Below are 24,556 nucleotides of genomic sequence, written 5' to 3'. Positions count from 1 at the left end.
AAAATAAAATCACCTTGTTTCTTCCTTTGAATGTATATTTTTTTTCTTTATTTTTGAACTGGTGAGGGCTTCCCATATGATGTTGAATAGAAATAGTGAAAAGGGGTACCCTTGCTTTTCTCTTGGAAAAATCATCAAATTGCTCACATTAGGTATGATGTTTTCATTAGAGTTTTGTGTATGTTCTGTATAAGACAAGGACTTTTTATTTTTATTATGAATAGAAATTGGATTTTGCTAAGTAATTTTTTTTACTTGAACTCATGTATTTTCTTCTTTTAGCATGGTAATGTAGTAGATCATGTTAAACCTTGTATACCTAGAATAAATTCCACTTTGTCAGTATGTACCTTTTTACACATTTTATTTGCTAATATTTTTTGAGGGGTTTTGTGTTTGTGTTACCGAGAGAGAGATTTCTATACTTTTCCTATTTTGCAATGTCTTTATCTGATTAGGGTGCTGCTGGTCTTATAGAATGTGTTAGTGTGCCCTCTGATTCTATGTTTGGGGAGAGATTGTGGAGAATTTAGAAAACTATAAATTTAGGGTAGAACTCACCAATGAAACACTGGAGACTGATACTTTCCTATTTGAAAGGTTATTAATTATTGATTGGATTTCTTAGTAAATGTACAATGCTATACAGACTTTATATTTCTTTTGTGAATTTTGTTAGTTCGTGTTTTTTAAGTAGTTGGTCCACTTCATCTAGGCTACCAGTTTTGAAGCTATAGGGCTGGTTGTTTATAGCTCTCTTTTGTCATCTTTAAGATTCATGATTAGTAATAATAGTCTCTCTTTCCTTTATAATGTTGGCTTATTATGTGTTCTCTTCGTTATCTTGTTAGCCTGGCTAGAATTGTTATTAATTTATATTGTCAAAATACCAACTGTGGTTTTGTTGATTTTCTTTATTATTTCCTGCTTTTCAATTTTTTTTAAATTTCTGCTTCAAATTTGATGATCCTCCCCCTCCCCTTTCTTATTTCTTGTTTGCTTTAGAACTTCACTTGCTATACTTCTACTGAAACTTGGGTTATTGATTTTAGAACTCCTTTTTCAACATAAGAATTTAATGCTGGGACTGGGGTTGTGGCTCAAGCGGTAGCGCGCTCGCCTGGCATGCGTGTGACCTGGGTTCGATCCTCAGCACCACATACAAAGATGTTGTGTCCGCCGAGAACTAGAAAATAAATATTAAAAAAAAATTCTCTCTCTCTCTCTCCTCTCTCACTCTATCTTTAAAAAAATATATTTTTAAAAGAATTTAATGCTATATATTACTCCATTTAAGCATTGCTCAGCTGTATTGCACAACTTTTTGTAATCTGTATTTTCATTTTCATTTACTTCAAAATATTTCTAAACTTCTCTTGATAATTTGAGTAGTGGGTTGTTTCAGAACTGTATCACTTATTTTATAATATTGAGGTATTTTTCAAAGAATCCTTTAAATTTTATTATGATAGAGGAAAACTTTTTGTATGATTTTGATTTTTTTAGAGAGAGAGCGAAAGAGACAGAGACACTCAGAGAGAGAGAGAATTTTTAATATTTATTTTTAGTTTTCGGTGGACACAACATCTTTATTTGTATGTGATGCTAAGAATCAAACCCAATGCTGCGCCTTCCAGGCAAGTGTGCTACCACTTGAGCCACATCCCCAGCCCATAATTTTGATTTTTTTTTAATTTTAGTTGGCAATAGACAAAATATCTTCATTTTCTTTATTTAGTTTTTTTGTGTTGCTGAGGATCAAACCCAGTGCCTCACACCAGTGAGGCAAGTGCTCTACTCTTGAGCCACAACTCTAGTCATGATTTTTTAAATAAATTTTAAGTATGTTTTATGACCCAGAAAATGTTATATCTTTGTCAAGTTTTCATATTAATGTAAATGTGAATGTAAATTCTGCCAGTGTTGGATGGAATATTTTGTTCATGTCAATTTCATCAAGCTAATAGGTAGAACTCTTTGGTTTGTGAATATTTGTACTTGTTGTCTAGCTCTTTGATTGATCAACTACTGATAGAGGGTTATTTTACACACTTTAATATAGGCTTGTTGAGTTCTCCTTTCAACTCTGTCAGGCTTTGGATTGTGAATTCTGATGCTGTCTTATTAGGTACATACACATTTAGGATTTTTATGTCTTTCTGAACAATTAGCCCTTTTATTATTTTTTAATCTTTCATAGTCATTGCTCCAAAGCCTGCTTTATCTCATATTAATGTAACTATTTTAGCCTCATTTTGGTTAGTGTTAGCCTAGTAGATATTTCTTCAGAAATTTACTTTTAAATTATCTGAGTCTTCATATTTAAAATGTGTTTCTTACAGACAACATAAAGTGCCCACCTTGAAAACTTCTTTTAGTTAGTGTGTTTAGACATTTTGAAGTTATTATTGCTATAACTTGAACGAATATTCACCATATTAATATCTGTTTTCTATTGTTTGTTTTTGTTCTTTGTTTCTCTCATTATCTTTTACTGCCTTCTGTGTTTCAATTTAATACTTTATATAACTCCAAATTATCTCTTAACAGAGTTTTCTTTTTCTTAAACTCTTTAAATTGTTGACCCAGACTTAAAATATATCACTTTAACTAGCATAAGCTCATCTTCAGAGAGCAATCTATCACTTCAAATGTGTCACAGGTAACTTATAATGTGTCACTTTCTCTTTTTGTCATTTCTGATATTTCTGTCATTCATTTCACTTAGGTATATGCTATATTTGGCCCATATATTTTACAATTGCTGCCTTAAATAGTTATCCTTCAAATCAATTAAGAATAAGAAAAATAAACCTGGTTTAAACCTTGATCCATCTCTTTATCTTTGCTCTCCATTTCCTTACATAGGTGTGATTTTGACCTTTTTTTTATTTGCCTAGAGAACTTTTTCTTTTTTAATTAACATTTTTATAGGGCAGATCTGTTGGCCTGGAATTTCTTCAGATTTTGTTTGAGAAAAGTCATATTTCTACATTTTAGAGGATTATTTTGATGGATATATATTTTTCAGAGTGTTTTTTAATACTTCAAGTAGTTTGTCTAATTATTTTTTTATTTTGTGATTTCTTTTGAGAATATGTAATTACTTTCCTTGTCCCTCTATAGATAAGTTTTGTTGTTTCCCTATGTAGATAAGTTGTCCCTCTACAGATAATTTTTTTGTGTGTATGTATGTATGTATGTTTAGTTTTCTGCTTTTCTGTTTATTATGTTTTCTGATTTTATGCAGTTTGAATATGATATGCCTAGACACAGATTTTTAGTAATTGTTTTCCTCTGAGTTTCCTTCATCTGAGGTTTGGCATGTCATTAATTTTAAAAATGTTTATTTTATGTTAGTTTCTTCTTTTATGGTATTTCAATGATGTGTTTATTATTCCTTTGAAAATTTTCTGTAGGTTCTTGGATTTTGTTGAGTTTTTTGTTATTTATTTTCCTTCTTTACAATTCAGTTTAGGGAGTTTCAATTGACTTGTTTTGGAGCACAGTGATTCTCCAACTGTGCTCAGTCTATGTTGAGCTCCCAGAGGTCTGTTTCCTTGATATTACACTGTGTGTGCATTTTAAATTTCTGGTTGCTCGTTTAGATACTCAGAATTTTCAACTCTCCACCTTCATTACTCAACTGTTCTTGTGTTTATCTGCTTTTATCTATTAAATTACTTTGCATATTAATAGTTATTTAAATATTGTATCTGGTGATTATATAAAATATTGTCATTTTGGTTCTGAAAATTGTTTTGTCATTTTAAATTGTGTTTTCATCTTGATTTTTGTGATGCCTTGTATTTGATAATTGGACCTGAAATAATGAGGCTTTTAAAGAAAGGATTCATGTTCATCAAACTAGGAGTTAGACTGTATTTAATGTTTGCTCTAGGTTTAGGTAACAGAGGCTCCACGATTCACTAATATCTTTTTGTCTTTTTGTTTATCATCCCCTCTTGACTTTTGATTTCACAAAGTACTACTTCTCAACAAAAATAGCTGTCTTGTAGCACTCTTTCAGCTTATGTACTCTTTCATTACACTAGAACCTGTTGGTGTGGTAGTAAAGAAAAAGGGTAAAGGAACATTCTGTAGCTTTCTTGTTAAATCTCAGTCTTTTAGTAGGCCTCTGTTTGGTTCTGTGTCTTTCACTAGTGCTTCTCCAGGGGTCAAGCTGACCCCAGACTCTTATTAAAACTGTAGCTTTCTAAATCTGTGTCCTTGAGTTAGTGACAGCTATTGGCTGTATGGTTTTTATTGTTGTTGATATTGTCTTTTTAGATAAGGCAGGAAGACTAAATTGTACTAGAGTCAGGGAAGTACCTTTCCTACAGGTGGGATGTAGCTTTGGCAGAGTCCTTTTCCTTCACAGTCATGGCCTTTGTTTTGGAGAAGTCTGTGATGTATTTCATGGTGGTTACTCTTTTCTCTCCCTGCAGAGCTATAGGGGATCTTGGACTTTCGCTATGAGAACCTACTTCTATACTAGGAAACTGTAATATTGCTTTTTTATGTATTATTTTTGTAAAGGAAAGTTAGAAACTTTTATGTGGCCTTTATTGTCATAATGCCCCTCAGGTTGTGAAACAGCAATTCAAAGGAAGCTCTGCTGCATTGCTGAGAATGTCTGTTACAACTATGCATTCACATACTGGAAGTACAAGTGCAGGAATTTTGGTGTGAATATGTCTCAAATTTTCCTACCAGTATTCATGTGGTTGATTTTGTGTATTGCCCAATTTTTCCCTTCCCAGCAGAGTTCTTTATTTATCAATTCTAATTTTAATATGTTAACTAAATTTTTATCTAATTAATACACTTATTCTTTTTTCAGGTTCAAATTGTTCGTTTTCTAAATTCTTGATTGGCAAATTTTGTTTCCTTCCTTTTTTTCTCATTTAATATTGACATTTTTATTAAAATGAGCTTTTATATAAAATGTTCCAAAATCATCTTCTGTTTAACTGTGGTGTTAATGTTCTATTTTATTCAAGAGTCATGTATAAGAGTATTACCAAATTACCAAGTGTTTTTCTGTCTAAGTCTGCCTATAGTTAAATCTTACACATTAATTTATGTTTTTGTTAATTTTGGTTAGCATCTGTAGAGTATGAGTTTTGTACTTACTTAAACTCTTTTTTATGGCCCCCAAATTTATCATTGGATTTTGCAAAGGATGTCTAAGAACTTTAAAAGAAAGCATGGTATCTGTTAATCGACAATATATGTCTGTATGTGAATCTGTGGACTACTATATATGTGTTCCTGTGAAAATTTCCTCATGTTTTTTAATTGATAAAGATCAGTGATTTATTTATTATAGTTCTTGAGGCTGGAAAGGAAGCCCAATACCAAAGCTCCAGAAAATCCAATATCTGGTGAGTGCCTCATTCCTCAGAGTTGGCATCTTCTATATGTCCTCACATGGTGGAAGGCAGCTTCCTCCAAGTCTCTTTTATAAGGATACTAAACCTATTCATGAGAATAGAGCCCTCATGACCTAGTTTCCCAAAGGCAGATCCTCCTAACACCATCAACTTGGTGGTCTCCTTGTATTTTAAAAAGATTTCAAAATAATTAATCACATGTTTTTATATGGTCACTATGGATTGATTCAATCCATAAGTCAAGGGTAAAAGACCCACTCAAAAACAAAAGGAGGCATAAGAAAAACAGAACAATTTTAGAAGAAAATACAGAAATATATTTTACTAATATTACTAATTTACTAATATGAAAATAGTTTTAATTCAAGATGAGTAATTTTTTAAATGAATCATAAATATATCAACGATTAAAAGTGATAATTCTATTACATTATGTTAAAATAATACTTCTAAAGACACAATGAAGGAAAAGAAGACAGAGCATACTCTGGGTAGAAAACATTTTTGATACATAATATGTAACCCTCAGAGAATCATTATTTAAATATTAACTAACAATGCATAATAATAACTATGCATTGATTAAAAGTAAACAAGTTGATAGGAAAATTACCCGGCAGAATAATTAACATTTTATAGAAGAAAAGAGAGAAATAGTCAGTAAACTAAATAAATTATTTTCCCTTTGATTGGTAGTCATGAAAGTGCTAATCAAAGTCTTAGAGGCATAGCATTTGATACAATCTGGAATGGCAAAAATTAAAATCTCAGTATTTTCTGAAAATGTAAATCAAAGAAAACTCTTACACTGATGTTGGCTTGTAATTGGTGTAGCTGCTTTGGGAAACAGTTGAAAGTTATCTTGTGAAGCTGCGCATGGTTATTTTCATGCTGGAACAATGCCATTCCAGGGATCAAACCAGAGATACATTCTTCCATATGTACCGAGAGATATATGCAAAAACATTCACAGTTCATTGTAACTCTATTAGCACAAAAGAAGAAATGAATCAAATAATTTCAGAATGAACACAAAGAATGAACACAAAGGGATATTCCTACACAATAGTGAAACTTCAATGAACAATCACCTGTAGTAATTTAGGTACACTTAAAAAATGTCAAGTGAACTATTTTTTAAAAGATGTTATGATATTTCTTTTATACAAAGGTCATTAAATTGTCAAATATGTTTTTAGCAATTGCTATATATTTAAAAAATTATTTTTAAGTCACAAATTTAGTTGTGTTTGAGATAGCTGCAGAGATATTTGACAGAGTCATTATTGGTAATCTAATACTTTTGGATTCAAGTTTACTGATTTATATTTAACAAATGATAATATATGTCAGGTTGCATTTTTATATTTTGTTATTATTACATTAAATAAGGTAGTAAAATTTAGTATTTTGTTAAAAATTCCATAACTTTCTCTAGAGATGATTTGTTTTACTATAGACTTATTGAAAGATTTAGATAATAGCTATTTCTGAAAAACATCATCTGTACTATATCTTGATTATTTTTAGAGAGAAACTAATTAATTATTAGTCAAAACTTGTGGAAATTTAACATATACTTTATACTAATTTTAAATATTTTAGGTAATTTCATAGATTCATTTTATTTATCCATTTATGTTCAGTTCTTTACACTGTGCAATTTCACAGTTTCCAAAAGAGCAGCAATTGTTAGCTTCATGTTAACTTTTCACTGATTTCAAAGTAATGATGATCTTTGTTTCTTTTCTGGGTAAATGGTACCATCTGTCCTAATTGGATGTTAAATGTATGGCTCCAAAACTGTAATACATGAGGACACATTAATTTGTCATAAAAATTGATAGGTATTAGACAGACATGAGCAGTAGGAACCTGAGGTTAAAGGTATAAATCTATAGACAGTGCTTTTTTGAAAAAAGCAATTTACTTCGGGCCTCTCTGGCCCAGCTCTGGCTTCAGTCAATGAAATATGTTACATTCTTCAGCAAGCAACCTGTTACCAGTAGGAGAAATGCAGGCCCAAAGACACCTCCTTACCAATACAAAGAGCAAGTTACCCTCCAAGGGTAACTTGTGACCTTTATATAGATCAAAGTTTCCAGAACTTTTGGAAGACAGGATTATTATATGTAAAGCCCACCAACCATAAAATCTGTAAGTTTCAATTAGAACATGTCAGCATAGGCCATTGTGACCCAGAATTGCCTTTGGAAATTTTGCATGTCATTATAATATCAAATTTCATCTGTCTGGGTTTTGCCTCTGTGCCTATAGGTAATAGCATGTGCAGTGGAGATTAAGAAAACTGGTGCAGTCTTGTTTTCAGTCAAAAGTTCAGAGCTGGACCTGGTCAGGGCTCTCTAGAAATTTCTCTGAGACTCCCAATAAAACTGGAAGGCAGGAGCAGGGATTGCACTGTTCATCTCCTCTCTGAGAGGACCCACTCTCTACCCTTTTCCCTTATCAATGTGATTTTTTTAGCTTTTTCCTTTCCACTATAAACTGCTGCTTACTAGTATGTGTGACTCAATTTAAATTCTTCCTCTGGGGTTGTGAAGAGTGGGTAGTCACAGGTTGCCACTTTGGTTCTGTGAGTGGACCTTGCTCTGTAAAAATATAAGTTATCTTTTGAATTTTATTTATGTCTTTATTTTTTGTGATTTTGGATAATTTGCATGCTTACTGATGTCTATATTTTTCCTGTTATCTACCGGATATTACAAGAATAGTGTTAAGCAAGTGAAATAATGAAGTATTGTCAATGTAAACTAAATACATTGATTTAGTTATACTTTAATATTAAAATTATTATGTATAATAGTACACTGTGTAAAGAATTAGCATGATGTCTTGTTAACATGCAAACTGTACTGTCCAAAAAGGATTTTTCTGCCACTTTTAAAGTATTTAATACTGATAATTTTAAAAATGAAATAAACAAGCCAGGTGCAGTGGAACATACCTAAAATTGCAGCTTCTGTTAAGGCTGAAGCAGGAGGGTTATAATTTTGAGGCCAGGCTCAGCAATTTAATGAAATCCAACTTAGTGATACCAATCCCAAAATAAAAAATAGAAAGGACCAGGGATGTAACTCAGTAGTGAAGCACCCCTGGGTTCAATCTTCAGTGCCCTTCCATCCCAAGAAATAATGTATGGAAAGTTTTAGTCTAGTGAACCACTAGGGAAAAGAAATGCTAAAAATATATAATTTTATGCATTAAGATGATTATTTAAATTTAAAAGTTTCCTGTCTTAAAAGTTTACTTAGAACTAAATAGTAATTGTGACATCATTATATATGTTTTTATAGGGTATTATTTTAGTAGTTATACTTTTTAAAGATAATTTAAACAAGATTTTTGAAGTATATATTTCTGTGTCTCATAATTAAAAATGGCATAATGGGTTTAAATAGCTTGACATTTCTGCTTTATACAAAACAGATTTAAATATCAGGCCACATCCAGGTGATAGCAATCTTCCCTTTTTATAATTATTCTTCATCTATGTTATCATTTGAATTTGAGCTAGTTAAATATTTTCTGGGAAGAATATTGAATGCACTGAAATGATTCTCCAAGCCAAGCTAACCAGATTAGTTATAGCTCAGGGGAAAGTTTGCAAAATAATATTGCTGTTGTTGCCTTGTACTTTCCTATTTGCTGCTTTTATTTTTATATCACTGACAGTACTTTCCACACCAAAACTTTATAGAAAAATTATTCCTCTAGTAAAAGTACACTTTGTAGGCTTTAGCACTGAGCAAAATATTCTACCAATAAAATCTGATGTTTGTGTTCAGCTGCTAAAAGGATTTGGAATTCAGAGACTGTCTTAGAAAATGAGTGAGTCAAGTCAGGTGAAACCAAACTTCATCTAAATTAAATTCTGCTGTTTCATCTTCATATATTAATATTTGCTGGCTAATGAATTAATTTAATCCACAGAGTTGGTATGCTATTCCAGCATTTGCTGCATATTAAATTACTATACATTTATTATAATATTGAATATATTATTAATTAATAAGCAATAAAATCAGTGTTATTTAAAATGCATAACTACATAATTTGTTTTATAGATTGAAATTACCTTAAACCCAATATTCATAAAAAAACTAATTCAAATATCTATTGACTAGGAAATTGTAATTTTACTTGATAGAGTTTTAGCTTGGTAAAATTTTTTCCTGAAGTTATTTTCTGCAACTTTGAGTTATTTCCTATAGTTATCAGACAGTCTATATCATTAATATTGTTCTCATAATACCTGTATGAGGCAGACATAATTATGTGCATTTTACTCCATTGCTTTGGGTGTCAGGTGAGTCAAAACATCCTGGCAGAAGAGTGTGGCAGAGAAAAACAATTTAGGACATAAAATCAGGAAACAGAAAGAGAGCCTTCCCCTCTGCAAAACTAGAACAAAACAAATACCCCAAAGGCATGCTCCATTGAAACACCTCCTGAAGCCACATCCTACCTACCTACAGTTACTACCCAGGTAATTAGATTTAACCTAATAGTCTAATAAGCTGAGAATGGATGTTATGACAAAGAGATTGAGAAACTTATCTATGGATTCAAAGCAAATAAATGGTAAAGTCAGATTTAAAATCAAAGCAGTGTATTAATGGGGAGGAAGAAAGGAATATCCAAATAAAAGGATTTGCCCATTGAGTAGTTTTGTGGCCTTTTAATTCAAGATATACTTGATTCAAAATTTCATGAGCATTTCATAGGAAATAGAATTAGAATAATTTACTTTGAAATTTAAATTCTGTTGCCTTTTTCAGATTTAAATAATGCCCCACTCATAATGGCAAACAGCAGTGAAGATTTGATATGTTATAAGATTTCTAGGGCTGCCATACAAAATACTATAGTCTAGGTTGCTTAAACAACTGAAATTTATTTCCTGTCTGATCAAGATGTTAGCCGGTTTGGTTTCTTCTGAAGTGTAGGAAGCTTTAGAATCTCTCTTTAGATTCACATGACCATTTTCTCCCTGGGTCTTCATGTAGTTTTCCCATTGACCATGTTTGCATCCTAATCTCCTTTTCTTATAAGAAAACTAGTCATATTGGATTAGAGGCCACTGTAATGACTTCCTTTAACCAAATTACATCATTGAAACTCTCCACATATAGCCATGTTTTGAGATATTGGGTTCAAGGGCTTTAATGTATGATTTTAGACAATACGAAATTCAACTCATAAAGCCACTAAAATTCCTGATTCCAAAATGTATTTCAAAGATATAGTAATCAAAAAAATTACTGACATATAACAAACTGACCAATGAAACAGAAAGAAACCCCAGAAATATATTCACTCATTTATGATCAATTTATTTTTTGAAAAAGATGCCAAGAACACATAATAGGGAAAGAACAATGTCTTCAATAATTGTTGGAAAATTTATATCCATGTGCAGGAAAATGAAATGAGACCCTTGTCTCCTTTCATATATAAAAATCAACTCAAAATGCATTAATGACTTCAACATAAGACACCAAACCATAAAAGAAATAGATTAAAATATGGGAAAACTCCATAACATTGGCCTGGGGAATAATTATTTGGATAGGACCCCAAATAACAGGCAACAAAAACTAAAATGTTTCTGTACAGAAATGGTAACAACAAGGACATAGACAATAGACAGATTGAGAGTCTATATTTGTAAACCAAATAAGGGATTAATATTCAGAAAGTTAAACAACCACTTTAACTCGATAGTAACAATACAGCCTGATTAGAAGATGGGAAAAGGACCTGACTAGACATTCTCATTAAAAGGGACAAGAAGTACAGTGAATATGAAAGATGCTCAATACTACTAATAAATAAGGGAAATGTCAAATAAAATGACAATAAGGTATCATTTATACCCATTAAAATATTTATTATCATAGATGAAAATTAAGTCAACTTTTCACTGCTATGACCAAAAGAACTGACAGGAACAATTTTTCAGGATGGAAAATTTATTTTGGAAGAAAAAATTTATTTTGGGGCTCATGGTTTCAAAGTTTTCAATCCATAGATGGCTTACTCCATTGCTTTGGGTGTCAGGTGAGGGAGAACATCCTGGCAGAAGAGTGTGGCAGAGAAAAACAGTTTAGGACATAGAATCAGGAAGCAGAGAGAGAACCCTCCCCTTCTGCAAAAGCAGAACAAAACAAATACCCCAAAGGCATGACCCAATGACCCACCTCCTGCAGCCATATCCTACCTACCTACAGTTACTTTCCAGTAATCCCTATTAGGAAATTAATAGATTAAACTCTCATAACCCAACAATTCTACTCCTAAACTTCTTCGCATTGTCTCTCACATGAGCTTTTGTGGGACATATCACATCTAAAACATAATAAACTTAAACAAGTGTAAGGAGATGTAGAAAAGAGGACTCTTGCACATTGTTGGTGAGATGTAAATTAGCACAGCCATTATGGAAAATGATATATATGTTCCTCAAAATATTAAAAATAGAATTACCATTTGATCCACTTATACCACTACTGGATATATAACCAAAAGACAAGAATCCAGCCTGTCAAAGGGATATCTGCACTTCCATGTGTATTGCATTATTACTCTCAATAGTCAATATATGTAATCAACCTAAGTATCCATCAACTAATGAATGGATAAATAAAATAGAGCATATAGACACAATGGAATACTATCTAGCCATAAAGAAGTAAAGCATGGGGCTGGGGTTGTGGCTTAGCAGTAGAGCTCTCACCTCGAACATGCAAGGCCCTGGGTTTGATCCTCAGCACCACATAAAAATATATGAATAAAATAAAGGAATCGTGTCCAACTGTAACTAAAAAATAAATATTAAAAAAACAAGAAAAGCCTGTTATTTGTGACAACAGGAATGAACCTGGAGGACATTTTGTTAGGTGAAATAAATCAGGTACATAATGACAACTAGTGTATGGTATCACTTTTCTTGTGGAATCTGACAATGTCAGACCCATAGAAACAGGGTGAAATGGTGATTATTATCAGAAGCTGGAGGTTGAAGAGATTGAAGAGATTTTAGTCAAAGAATGCAAATTTTCAATATATTTTGAGGAGGATGAAGTTAGTTCTCTTTGAAGATCTTGTAGAATGTGGCTGCAAATCTATCCAGTCATTTGTTGGTAGGGTTTTGGTGGCATCTTCATTTTTGTGACTTGAAGTTGAGCTGTTTAAATTTTCTAGATCCTCCTGGTTCAATTTAGGTGGATCACATATCTCTAGAAATTTGTCAATGTATTCAAGATTTTCAAATTTATTAGAGTATAAATTTTCAAAATCATTTATCTGATTTTATTCTATATTTTAGTAATGTCCTTGGTCACATTTTTTTTTGTCATAGATTTTAATAATCTTATTTTATTGAACACATGCATACAAGGCATCACATTTAGCTATAAGACTATTTAAAGATAATTTTTATATATCTACATAAACTTGATCATGACACCACTTTCCTCCTCGAAATTATTTTACCTGTATTATTTACATTGAATACCCAGAATACTTGTGTTACACATATGATATTGTTAAATCTATGGTGATAATTACCTTTCCAAAGAGATTAATGTTGCATACTCTAGTTAAAATTTTGGTGTCAGTGCATGAAAACATGGAGAATATTCTACAAGATCCAATCCTGCCCCTTACAATCTGTGTGGAAGAGATATGAGTTCTTTATGAATTTATTTAATCCTATAATTTTCATTTCTAAATAGGAGTCCCTACACACAATAAAACCTTTAGCAATAGAAGACATGCAATCCATATTTTCCAATTCTGTAATAACATAGAAATATGCACGTTTCCCTTTTTTTTTAAAGTTAATAAAATGTGTCCACAAAACCTCAAATGTGTCTTTTTTTCTCTGAACAATTTGTTTTAATTCATTTACTTTGGCAATTATAATAATATTTAATAAAATACAGATTATGAAAATGTACTCTAAATGGTAATTTTCAAAAAGATTTTTTCTATGATGTGGAACAAATATTAAAGGTAAGAAAATGGATTCTAATGAATACTTCAAGATGTATGGTAAAATGTAAGCCATTTAGTGGTTTCCTTTACACATAAATTTAATTCTGATCCTACTGAATGTCCCCTTTGGAGTATTTTGCTAATTTATTCTATTACTTTAGAGGTCTGTCTATTTCACATGGAATAAAACGTTTTATTAAGAAAGATGATATTACATAACTCATCAAGAAAATTATTTTTCTGTACCACAATCCACAGAAAAATTCAGCACCACTAATTTTCTTAAAGAAGTGATTCATTTGAATAATTTGAAACATAGAAGTTAAATAAAATTTTTTAATTTTTGGTAAAAGTCATATGAATGCATTATGTTATTTCAATTTTTATTTATTTCCTAAATTAAAGTATAATTGTGCAAAATTTAAATAGCATTGTTATTTTGTGTAGTTTAAGATAATATCAAGGTCTCTGAACCTTCTTATGGAGTCTGTGAACTCTTAATGTTGACTCCTGAGGAATTCTAAAATGTTATATAGTTTATTTGATGACACACCTATTAGGATGTAGAAAATGCTAAGAAGCCTAACTATTTCACCTTCTAAGAAGTCTATCTTCTTAGATTTAATAAATAATAGATCACTCATAAAAATTCCTATTAATTTCCTTTTTACTTGTATATATGTATCCTATTCCAAAATGAAGTAAAACTCAATAAGTTAAAGTAAACTAACAGTAACATTTTTGAGAAATGGACAGATTTCAGGTATTTCAAATATACAGCAACTGCACTTTGTATAACTTTCTGAACTAAACAAAATATTGTCATCTGAATTATATCTGCTTAAAGAAATTAGACATAATTTCCCAAAAGTGAAGGAATGATCCATTTGTAATTGAATTCCAGAAAGTCCTGCTTATTTTCTTGGCCACTGTTGTTCAATGTACTTTTTACTAGGAAGAGTTTGACAGGTAGAGATGGTCCAGAAGTTGTAAATTTCTGCTTTTAGAATATTCATGGGATCTAATGAGAATATAATGCAAGTATTTTTGGTTTTTTCCATTTCTCATGTGTATTTCCCACTTGTGCCTCTTTACATTTTATGTAAGATATATTTTCTTTTTCTAGTTTATATAACGTGATTTCAATTTTTTAATGTGTCACTTTGATATCTTGAATTAAATATTCTAGGTGTGAGATAGAGTACTTAATTAGCAAGTTTGTATTTAGGTCTTATATAAGAAAGAATTTTTAATGTTTATTTCATGATTATCTGATTCTTGACCATGGTAAGGATGGATTAGAGTTAGCTACTGATTTATAAAATGCTATTCAAATTTTAAGACAAGGTAGCACTCAGGATACTCAATTTTAATACTCAAGTAATGATTATCTAACTAATGATTTAATTGGTTTGACTGTTACACAGTCTTGTTTGACTAGGTGACAAGTAGAGCATAAAAGACCCTTAGGAAAACTTCATCAGAGCTTGCTTCAGACATGAAGATTCTTCACACACATTTTAATGTTTAATAATCCTGATATGAAATTTATACTATGAGGCTGAGAAAGGACCCAGGAGAAATTCATCTACAGGTTGCTTAAGCTTCCAACACTTTCCTGTGATGTTTTCTTTTCCCGTTGTTTTATGTGAATCCTTTTAATAATCTGAGCTTATATAATCATAAGATCCAAATATTACTTACAATAAACTATACTCAGATTATAACATTATCTAAAGATAAAAAGTTGACCAGATCCACTTTTTTAAAAATATTTTTAGTTGTAGTTGAACACGATACTTTTATTTTATTTATTTATTTTTATGTGGTGCTGAGGATCAAACGCAGCACCTCACACTCTTTAATATAGCATCACAGAGACAAAGAAATGAGCACTTTCTCCAAAGAGGAAACTAAAAAGAGAGATGATGAAGTGATTATAGATGGTGAAAATCTCAAAGTCCTGAAGTTCTCAAGCTTGAGGCCCAGAAAGCTAAGAGTCTAATCCTAGTTGAAGGCTTTAGGCTCAAAATTCAAGAAGAGCCAATGTTTCTGTTTGAATCCAAAAGCAAGGGGAAAACCAAAAAAACAAACAAATGAAACTTGCTTGAAGAAAGCCAGGCAAGTAGTTCACTTTTACTTGGGATAAAGTTGGGTTTTGTGTTATTCAGCCCTTCAATTTTCTGGGTGATGGTCACACATATTAGGGAGAATAATCTACTCTGTGTACAAATTCAAGTATTAGTCTCATCCAAGTCACTCAAACATGCAAAGAATAATGTTTAACCAAACATTTAGCACCCTGTGATCAGTCAAAGTGTTACATGCAATTATCTGTCACACACTACAAAGAAAACATTTATGGAATTATACAAAAGGAAATGAGAAAAGAATCAAAATATGTCCTTACCCACCACCCCCAAAATCAACTAAGCACAAAGAAATCCTTTAATAGAGAAAAAAAAACAGCAGATCTGATGAAATAAAATGAAACAAATAGCAGAATGGCAAAAGTAAGATTTTTCTATCTTTTTTTTTTGCTTTACTATCTTATTTGTAAATGGATTAAGCTCTCCAGTCAAAAGACATGGAATGCAATCTGCAAAGTAATCTAAAGCTTTACTTTAGATCTAAGCTAAAAATGAAAGGATGGAAAACGATATTCTATGTACATAATGAATTTCTTTTTTCAACAAAAGAGCAGATATGATGACATTAATATCATAAATAATGTAAGTAAAAAAAGTATAAGAGATAAAGAAGGATATTATATAATATTCTCATTGTCATGAAGAAGATAACCTGAGGAGAGCTCCTGAGAATGCAAATTAAATTCAACTGCCCAGAATACATGTAAATTTCCCATGGAGAATACAAACTTGCCATTGCATGCCACTAAGTCATTATGGTAGTTTTGCATGATATTATCTACATAGCTACTTAGGCAAAATGAAGTGAAAATGTATCATATTGAAGAAAAATATGAAATGCAGCCTGCCTCCTTTCAAAGAACAGAGGTTAGATTTTTAGCAGATGTCCAAGCTGAAAAATTAAGAGATAGCTTTATAACGCTGGCAGTAAAAACATACATCATTAAACTCTATATGAAACAAAATATTGTTCCAATGTGATGGAAAAATAGATACTTAAGATGGACAAAAATGGGAAAATTTAGTACTGAATGATTTACCCTACAGAAAATGCTTATAATAGGTCTTAGGAAAAAGAAAATATATATATGCAAATAAATTGGTGAAATCTACAGCATTGATGTATATGTCAGGAAAGGGGGATACATTTAAATAAATTTTATAATGCATTTCTGTCATTTAAGAATAAGAAGGATGGAACTAGAGACCATCAAGTTAAGCAAAAATAAGTCAAAATCAGAAGGTTAAGTGTCCTGTTGTTTTCTGTCATATGCAGAAGCAAGAGAAGAAAAAGATAAACAAAGGTGGGGGTAGATTTCTTAAAATTCAAAGGGAGACCAGTAGAGGCAAGCGACCAAGAGGTAAGAGGCACAGAAATAGGAGGGAAATGCTGGAGAATGAAAATTGGCCAAATTGTATTTTTAGATTATGTGCATGTATGCGTATATAACAACAAATCCCAGCAATGTGTACAACTATAATGCACCAATACAAAGAAATGAAGAAAAAATAAAGTTAGATGTGTAGGAAAAGATTGACTTTGTGGGTCCAGTCTATATGTTAAAATTACCAGGGTAGCACCTGAAAGGGTATTAAAAAAGTACATAGCTCTCTAAATAATAGATACAACTATAATGATTTAAAAATTAAAGAGAAAAGTGTAAGCCACATATGACAAAAGGAGTATGAATGGAGTAGAAATATCATCAATTAAACATTCCAAATAGTTGTGATTATTGTAAACATAAAGGCAGTAATCTTTTCAGTTAAAAGACACAAATAATCTAACAAGATAGAAACAACAACCTAGCTGTATCCTCTTTGGCATTCTAATCAAAAGAATAGATATACACAGATAAAAGCTAATCAAAAGAAGGTTGTAAAGATAGTGACATCAAACAAGGTAGATTTGAGATAAAATAATTAGTAAAGATAAAAATGTTATGAGGTGCTTGATGTACTGATGAAGTAAAACAAAACATAATTTTATGCAACTATATTTTAGCCTAAATACCCATATAAAACATTGATTATCTACAGGGAGAAAATCGAGTTTGCTCTCAGATTAGAAGATTCTAGCATATATTTTGTAGTAAGGTATGAGTAGCAAAATAGTATCAAAATCAAGATATTGCAAAATCAGGCAACTTGAACATAAAATTTGACCTAATAACGTTTATGATTGTATTCTAAATCTATAGAATACCTATTTTTAGAATCCATTATGACGTTTTTAGGTTCATTATAGCTTTACACAATATTTGTATTTATTATGCTTTATTTGAACATGCACATAATTTGATCAATCTCATTTTTTAATACTTTTCCTTTCCCTCTCCTCCTCTCTCCCCATGATACACTTGCTCTACAGTACAGATCAATTATTAATATTGTTATTCATTATTTTCACTAGTACATTATATTATATATAAAAGTGAGGTCCATTGTGGTATACCCATGCATGGACATAGGATGATCTTGTAGATTTTATGCCCCAGGACTTCCAATGCCCTCCCCTCCACTCTTGCTCTTGAGGCTCTTTCTTCACTCTATTGGTCTCCCTCACATACTTAGTCTTTTCACTCACACACTGTACATTTAAATTGAATGACTGGCACTTCAAAGGAATCTTAACAGATTTCTAAGGAATAAAATTAAAAAATTTTGTGAGTACAGAGTGAAGTTAAGCTAAACATTAAAAGCAAAAGATCTTTTTATGTTTTAAGGCAGAGATCACAATGGAACTTAAAAAAAACAGGTATATACTATATTAGAATACAATAATATCAAAAGTTGAGATGCATGGAAACAGTGTTTTAGAGGGAGCCTGAAGCTTTAAAACCATGTATTATCAGAGAATAGAAAAAGCTAAAATTGAATTAACATTTTTTCAAAATGTTCAAGGAAAGATAAGCAAATTCAACAAGAATATTATAAAAAATAATATGAACTTAATAATACAAAAGAAAATAATACAGAGAAAATTAAATGTTTCTTTATTAAAAATACATGTAATTGGGGCTTTCCTAGCCCCACTCTCGTCGGGACCAGGAAACTTGTGGGGCCGGCGACCTTCGGCCCAGCGCCGGAGCGGGGCGGTGAGCGGTCGGGAAGTGACTGCTCTCTCGGGGCGTCCCTTCATTCCTCCCGCCGTGCCCCGGGCGCGTGGCCCCTCCGGGGAGGCGTCCGCGTGCGGCCATGCACTCGGCAGGGCTCCTCCATGCGCCGGGAGAGCGCGGACCGCTGCCTCGGGCCGCCGCCTGCCGCAGCTTGCCGAGCCCAAGCCGGAGCCGCCGCCTGCCCCAGGCCGGGGTGTCGAGCAGCCAGCGGCTCGGCCATGTGGGGCTAGCCCGCGCGCCTGGCCTGCAGCGCGACCGGCAACATGGAGGCGGCCATCGTCGCCCCCGACGGCGGGGACCAGGGCGGCGCGGCGCCCCACGCGACGCCCAGGGACGTCTATCTGCGAAAACTGGGCTTGTATCGGAAACTGGTAGCCCAGGACGGGTCGTGCCTATTCCAGGCCATGGCGGAGCAGGTATTGCACTCTCAGTCTCGGCATGTTGAAGTTAGAATGGCCTGTATTCACTATCTTCGGGAGAACAGAGAGAAATTTGAAGCGTTTATAGAAGGGTCATTTGAGAGTATTTAAAACGTTTGGAAAATCCACAGGAATGGGTAGGACAAGTGGAAATAAGTGCCCTTTCTCTTATGTACAGGAAAGATTTTGTAATTTATTGGGAACCAAATGTTTCTCCTTCACAAATAACTGAAAATAATTTTCCTGAAAAGGTGTTACTATGTTTTTTCAATGGAAATCATTATGATATTGTCTATCCCATAAAGTATAAAGATAGTTGTGCTATGTGTCAGTCTCTCCTGTATGAATTGCTGTATGAGAAGGTATTTAAGACTGATGTACCTCTGAAGTAACTGAAAACAACAGCGAAATATCCGATTCAGAGGATGACAGTTGCAAGAGTAAAACTACCACTGCTAATGATGTACATGGATTTAAACCTTTGTCAGGCGATGAGCACCTGAAGAACAATGGGAGCTCTTCTAGCCTGCCTTTATCTAGAAAGGTTCTTAAGTCACTTAATCCAGCAGTATATAGAAATGTCGAGTATGAGATTTGGCTAAAGTCTAAACAAGCTCAACAAAAACGTGATTATTCCATTGCTGCTGGTTTACAATATGAAGTTGGAGATAAATGCCAAGTTAGGTTGGATCACAATGGAAAGTTTTATAATGCAGACATTCAAGGGATACACTCTGAAAATGGATCAGTTTTGGTTGAAGAACTGGGAAAAAAACCTACACAGAAGAACCTCAAAGCACCTCCCCCAGAAAGCTGGAACACAGTGTCAGGAAAGAAGATGAAAAAACCTTCCACTTCCGGACAAAATTTCCATTCTGACATGGATTACAGAGGGCCAAAGAATCCAAGCAAGCCAATAAAAGCCCCATCAGCACTACCTCCTCGCCTGCAGCAACCTTCAGGAGTAAGACAACATTCTTCTATGTTCTCTTGTCATTTTTCAGGGTCCCAGTCTCAGAAATCCTCCAGTGAGCACAAAAGTCTTAGCAGGACACCCTCACAGATCATAAGAAAACCTGATCATGAGAGAGTTGAAGATTTTGATCATACAAGTCGAGAATCTCACTGTTTTGGCCTCTCCCAAGAAGAGCGCAGAGAGAAGCAAGCTATAGAGGAGTCTCGTTTACTCTATGAGATTCAGAACAGAGATGAACAGGCTTTCCCAGCTCTTTCTAGCTCATCAATGAATCAGTCCACTTCTCAGAGTAGCAACCCATGTGTTCAGAGAAAATCATCGCATGTAAGTGATAGGAAAGGAAGCAGGTGGAGAATGGATATAGAAGAACGAAAAGACAAAGAACCTATCCATGGACATATTCACTTGGATAAAAAGCCTGAGTCAAGCACATTGGAGAATACCAGTGATGAAAAATGTACAAGAATTTCATCACCATCAAAGTCAAAGAAATTAGAGTGCCCATCTCCTGCAGAACAAAAGCCAGCAGAACATGTGTCTCTTTCGAATCCAGCTCCCCTTTTAGTTTCTCCAGAGGTACATCTAACTCGTGCGGTGCCTTCTTTAGCAGCCACTGTGCCAGCCTGGACAAGTGAGCCTACAACTTTTGGACCAACAGGTGTCCCTGCTCCGATTCCTGTTTTATCAGTGACACAGACTTTGACCACTGGACCTGATTCTGCTGTGTCTCAAGCTCATTTAACACCCTCTCCAGTTCCTGTGTCAATTCAGGCAGTTATCCAGCCCTTGATGCCTTTGCCTCAGACACTGAGCCTTTATCAAGACCCACTCTATCCTGGGTTTCCTTATAATGAAAAGGGAGATCGAGCCATTGCACCACCTTATTCACTGTGTCAGACTGGGGAGGACCTGCCTAAAGATAAGAACATTCTTAGATTTTTCTTTAATCTTGGAGTGAAGGCATATAGTTGTCCTATGTGGGCCCCACATTCTTACCTTTACCCTTTGCACCAGGCCTACCTGGCAGCCTGCAGGATGTACACAAAGGTCCCAGTACCTGTGTATCCTCATAATCCTTGGTTCCAAGAAGCTCCTTCTGCTCAGAATGAAAGTGATTGTACTTGTACCGATGCACACTTTCCTATGCAGACTGAGGCCAGTGTTAATGGTCAGATGCCTCAGACAGATATCGGACCACTGACATTTTCTTCACCTCTGGTTATCCCTCCATCTCAGGTGTCTGAAAGTTATGGACAGTTCTCTTACCAGACTGATCTTGAATCTGAGAACACTGGGCAGCTTCTTCATGCTGAATATGAAGAGTCACTAAGTGGCAAGAACATGTATTCACAACCGTCCTTTGGACCTAATCCATTCTTAGGCCCAGTTCCCATTGCACCTCCTTTCTTTCCTCATGTTTGGTATGGATACCCTTTTCAGGGGTTCATAGAAAATCCTGTAATGAGGCAGAATATTGTCCTGCCTTCTGATGAGAAAGGAGAATTGGATCTCCCTCTGGAAAACCTGGATCTCTCTAAAGAATGTGGTTCAGTCTTAGCAGTAAATGAATTTCCAGAAGCCAGGGGTGAAGTTGTACACACTCTCCCTGAAACAAGCGTGAGCAGCAAACATGAAGGCCGATCAGAGCAGTCATCCCAGACACGAAAGGCAGATCTGACCCTGGCTTCTGCACTTCCTGGAGCAGAGGGAAAGTCTCATCTTCCTTCTCAGATTCTAAACAGAGAGAGAGAAACTGTGCCTGTTAAACTTGAGCCTAAGAGGACCATTCAAAGTCTGAAAGAAAAACCAGAGAAAGTAAAAGATCCAAAGACTGCTGCTGATGTGGTCAGTCCTGGGGGCCAACTCTATGGATAGCAGAGTGCAAAGACCAAAAGAAGAGAGTTCAGAAGATGAAAATGAAGTGTCTAATATTCTCAGAAGTGGCAGATCCTAGCAGTTCTATAATCAAACTTACGGAGGCAGGAAGTACAAATGTGATTGGGGCTATTCTGGTAGGGGCGGATATCAACACGTGAGAGGTGAGGAGAGCTGGAAAGTGCAGCCGAGCAGAAGCCGGGATGAAGGTTATCAGTACCATCGACATGTCAGAGGATGTCCATATAGGGGCGATAGGAGGAGATCAGGGATGGGAGATGGCCATAGGGGACAACACACGTGATGGTTGTTGCTCTGATGTTTTAGAACAGAAGGCCTTTCTTAGGTGGAGTATTTCTGGAGGCTTTAAAAAAATACATTAAAATAAAACCCCAAATTGGAATCATCTCCTCCCTCCCCCTTTACCCTCATTCCCATTCTGGATGAGATTTTGGAAATGAGTCAGGGGCAGGTGAATTTTTGGCATTGCCATTTATCTTCATTCACAATCTGTTTTCATTTATTTATCGGGTGACTGCCCCCATAAAAACTAGAAAATAAGTTTGTTAAAGTATTTTTTATAAACAGCCTAATATAAAACATTTAAAAAATACATGTAATTACTTGAACAAGTAAAATCGATGAGAGAAATAAGGAAAAATAATAATAATAGAATAAAAAGAGATCTATAGAAATGAAACATCATAAATCGATAATATGCATAAATTCTTATCAGCAAATTTGAAGTTTACATGAAATGGACATGTCTATATAAACACAGAAAAAACAAAATCTGAATAGTACAAAGTGGAAAAATGGATATATTACCAAAATTGAATGCATTTTTAAAGACTTTCCCACAAAGAAATTAGGTCTAGATACTGTCTGCAGTGACCCATTTCAAACATAGAAGGAAATAAGTAAGGCCAAACACAGAATAGTTGTGATTATTGTAAACATAAATGCAGTAATCTTTTCTGTGAGAAAGTACTGCCTACATCCATTTATGGGACCAATATAATAACCCTGACAAAATAAAACAAAACAAAGATCTGAAAGAAACATCAAATAACTGGAAATGGGTAGACAGTAAAGGCTAACCTGAGACTTGAGTATAAATCCAAAAATTCCAAATATAATATTTTAAACAAAATCTGGAAATGCATAAAGGGTACACACACACACACACACACACACACACACACACACACACACACAAATAACATATCCTAATCTAATATGGTTTTTCCAGAAAAAAGTTTGCTTCAGAATTAAAAAGTAAATAAAAGTGAAGTAATAAAGTAAAGATGAATATTAAATATTTCAAATGTCTGTTAAGAGATGCAAGAAAAAATAATAAATTTCACTTCTAATCATAATTAAATGTCAGAACCTGCAGACAATCTAATTCCTGGTACAGTAGAGATACATAAAGAAAGACACATGCACATGCACACATCCAGTAGAGAATAAGCAGCAGCTTTATTTTTCCCCACTTCTTTTATAAGGCAAAAATGAAGGACATCTTTCTGGCAGCTTAATCTTATCAAGCATGGATAAACATTCTCTGAGTAACTTTGTTCATGGTCACAGTGCTCCATATTTCTTATTATCTGAGTTGTAGTTAGTTAATTTCTGGGCAATGACATATCTATATCTATTTAGATTTTAAACTTGGCAGAACATTCTGCCATCTTTTCAAGACTACAACAAGGACACAGCTCAAAGAGTTCACAGTTTCTCACAGAACCCCTTTGTTTTGCTAAGCACAGCAAAACTTAACTGTGTGTGCCTGAGCACACAATTAAAGGATTAAGTATTTAGGAATCAGAGAAACGTGCTTCATCTGTTTCAGGATATCTGGAAATTGTCAAAAGCAAATAGTTTGCTTAAGGGAGATATCCAGAGACAAGTATATCCACTACTTACTGTTCATCAAATTGCAAATTCCATACAGTACAATGAGGCAAGGAAAACAAATTAATTAAAATATTAAAATTTTCAGAGAATAAGTTCAAAATTAGTGGATGGCCTAATTTTTATGTAAAAATTTTGAATGTACAGCTAAATTGTTCAGGATAAATAAGTGGGGTTTTTTTTACTATGCTTTCTGAATTTGCATTAAATGTAATTATTTCGGTTTTGTGTTCATAGATAAATTTTAATAAATACAGGTACCACAAAAGTCCTACTATTAAATCGAACAGAATATGTAATACTCTACACAGAAACTCTGAACCATTTTTCAAAGAAATATTTTAAAAGTCTAAGTAAATATGGTCAGATCTTTGCTCATGTATTAGAAGACTCAATATTGTAAAGCTGTCCATTTTCACCAAGGTTACCTATGGATTCATTTTAGTAGTAAACAAAAATCTCCAGAGTGTGTGTATGTTGTGTGTATACGTGTGCATGTGTGTGTGTGTGTGTGTTTTTGTGTGTATGTATATATATATATATATATATATATATATATATATGAATTGTCAAGATGTTTTTAAAATTTTAGCATTGTCATGTTTGAAGAAGGCCCAAATATTTTTGAGATTTGCATCATTACATACCAAAAGTTATTATGAACACTTTATATGCTACAGTAATC

General features: G+C 33.6%; 1 pseudogene; it reads left to right on the top strand.

Moving 5' to 3' along the window:
• The first annotated feature begins 18,912 nt into the window (after window positions 1-18,912).
• On the top strand, window positions 18,913-22,258 carry LOC144375140 (OTU domain-containing protein 4 pseudogene; annotated as a pseudogene).
• Window positions 22,259-24,556: the final 2,298 nt, after the last annotated feature.

Source organism: Ictidomys tridecemlineatus, chromosome 2 (assembly GCF_052094955.1).
Source record: "Ictidomys tridecemlineatus isolate mIctTri1 chromosome 2, mIctTri1.hap1, whole genome shotgun sequence".
In the NCBI taxonomy this organism is placed as follows: domain Eukaryota; kingdom Metazoa; phylum Chordata; class Mammalia; order Rodentia; family Sciuridae; genus Ictidomys; species Ictidomys tridecemlineatus.
The sequence above is the reverse complement of the archived record's forward strand: the minus strand, read 5'-3'. Positions and strand labels throughout refer to the sequence as shown.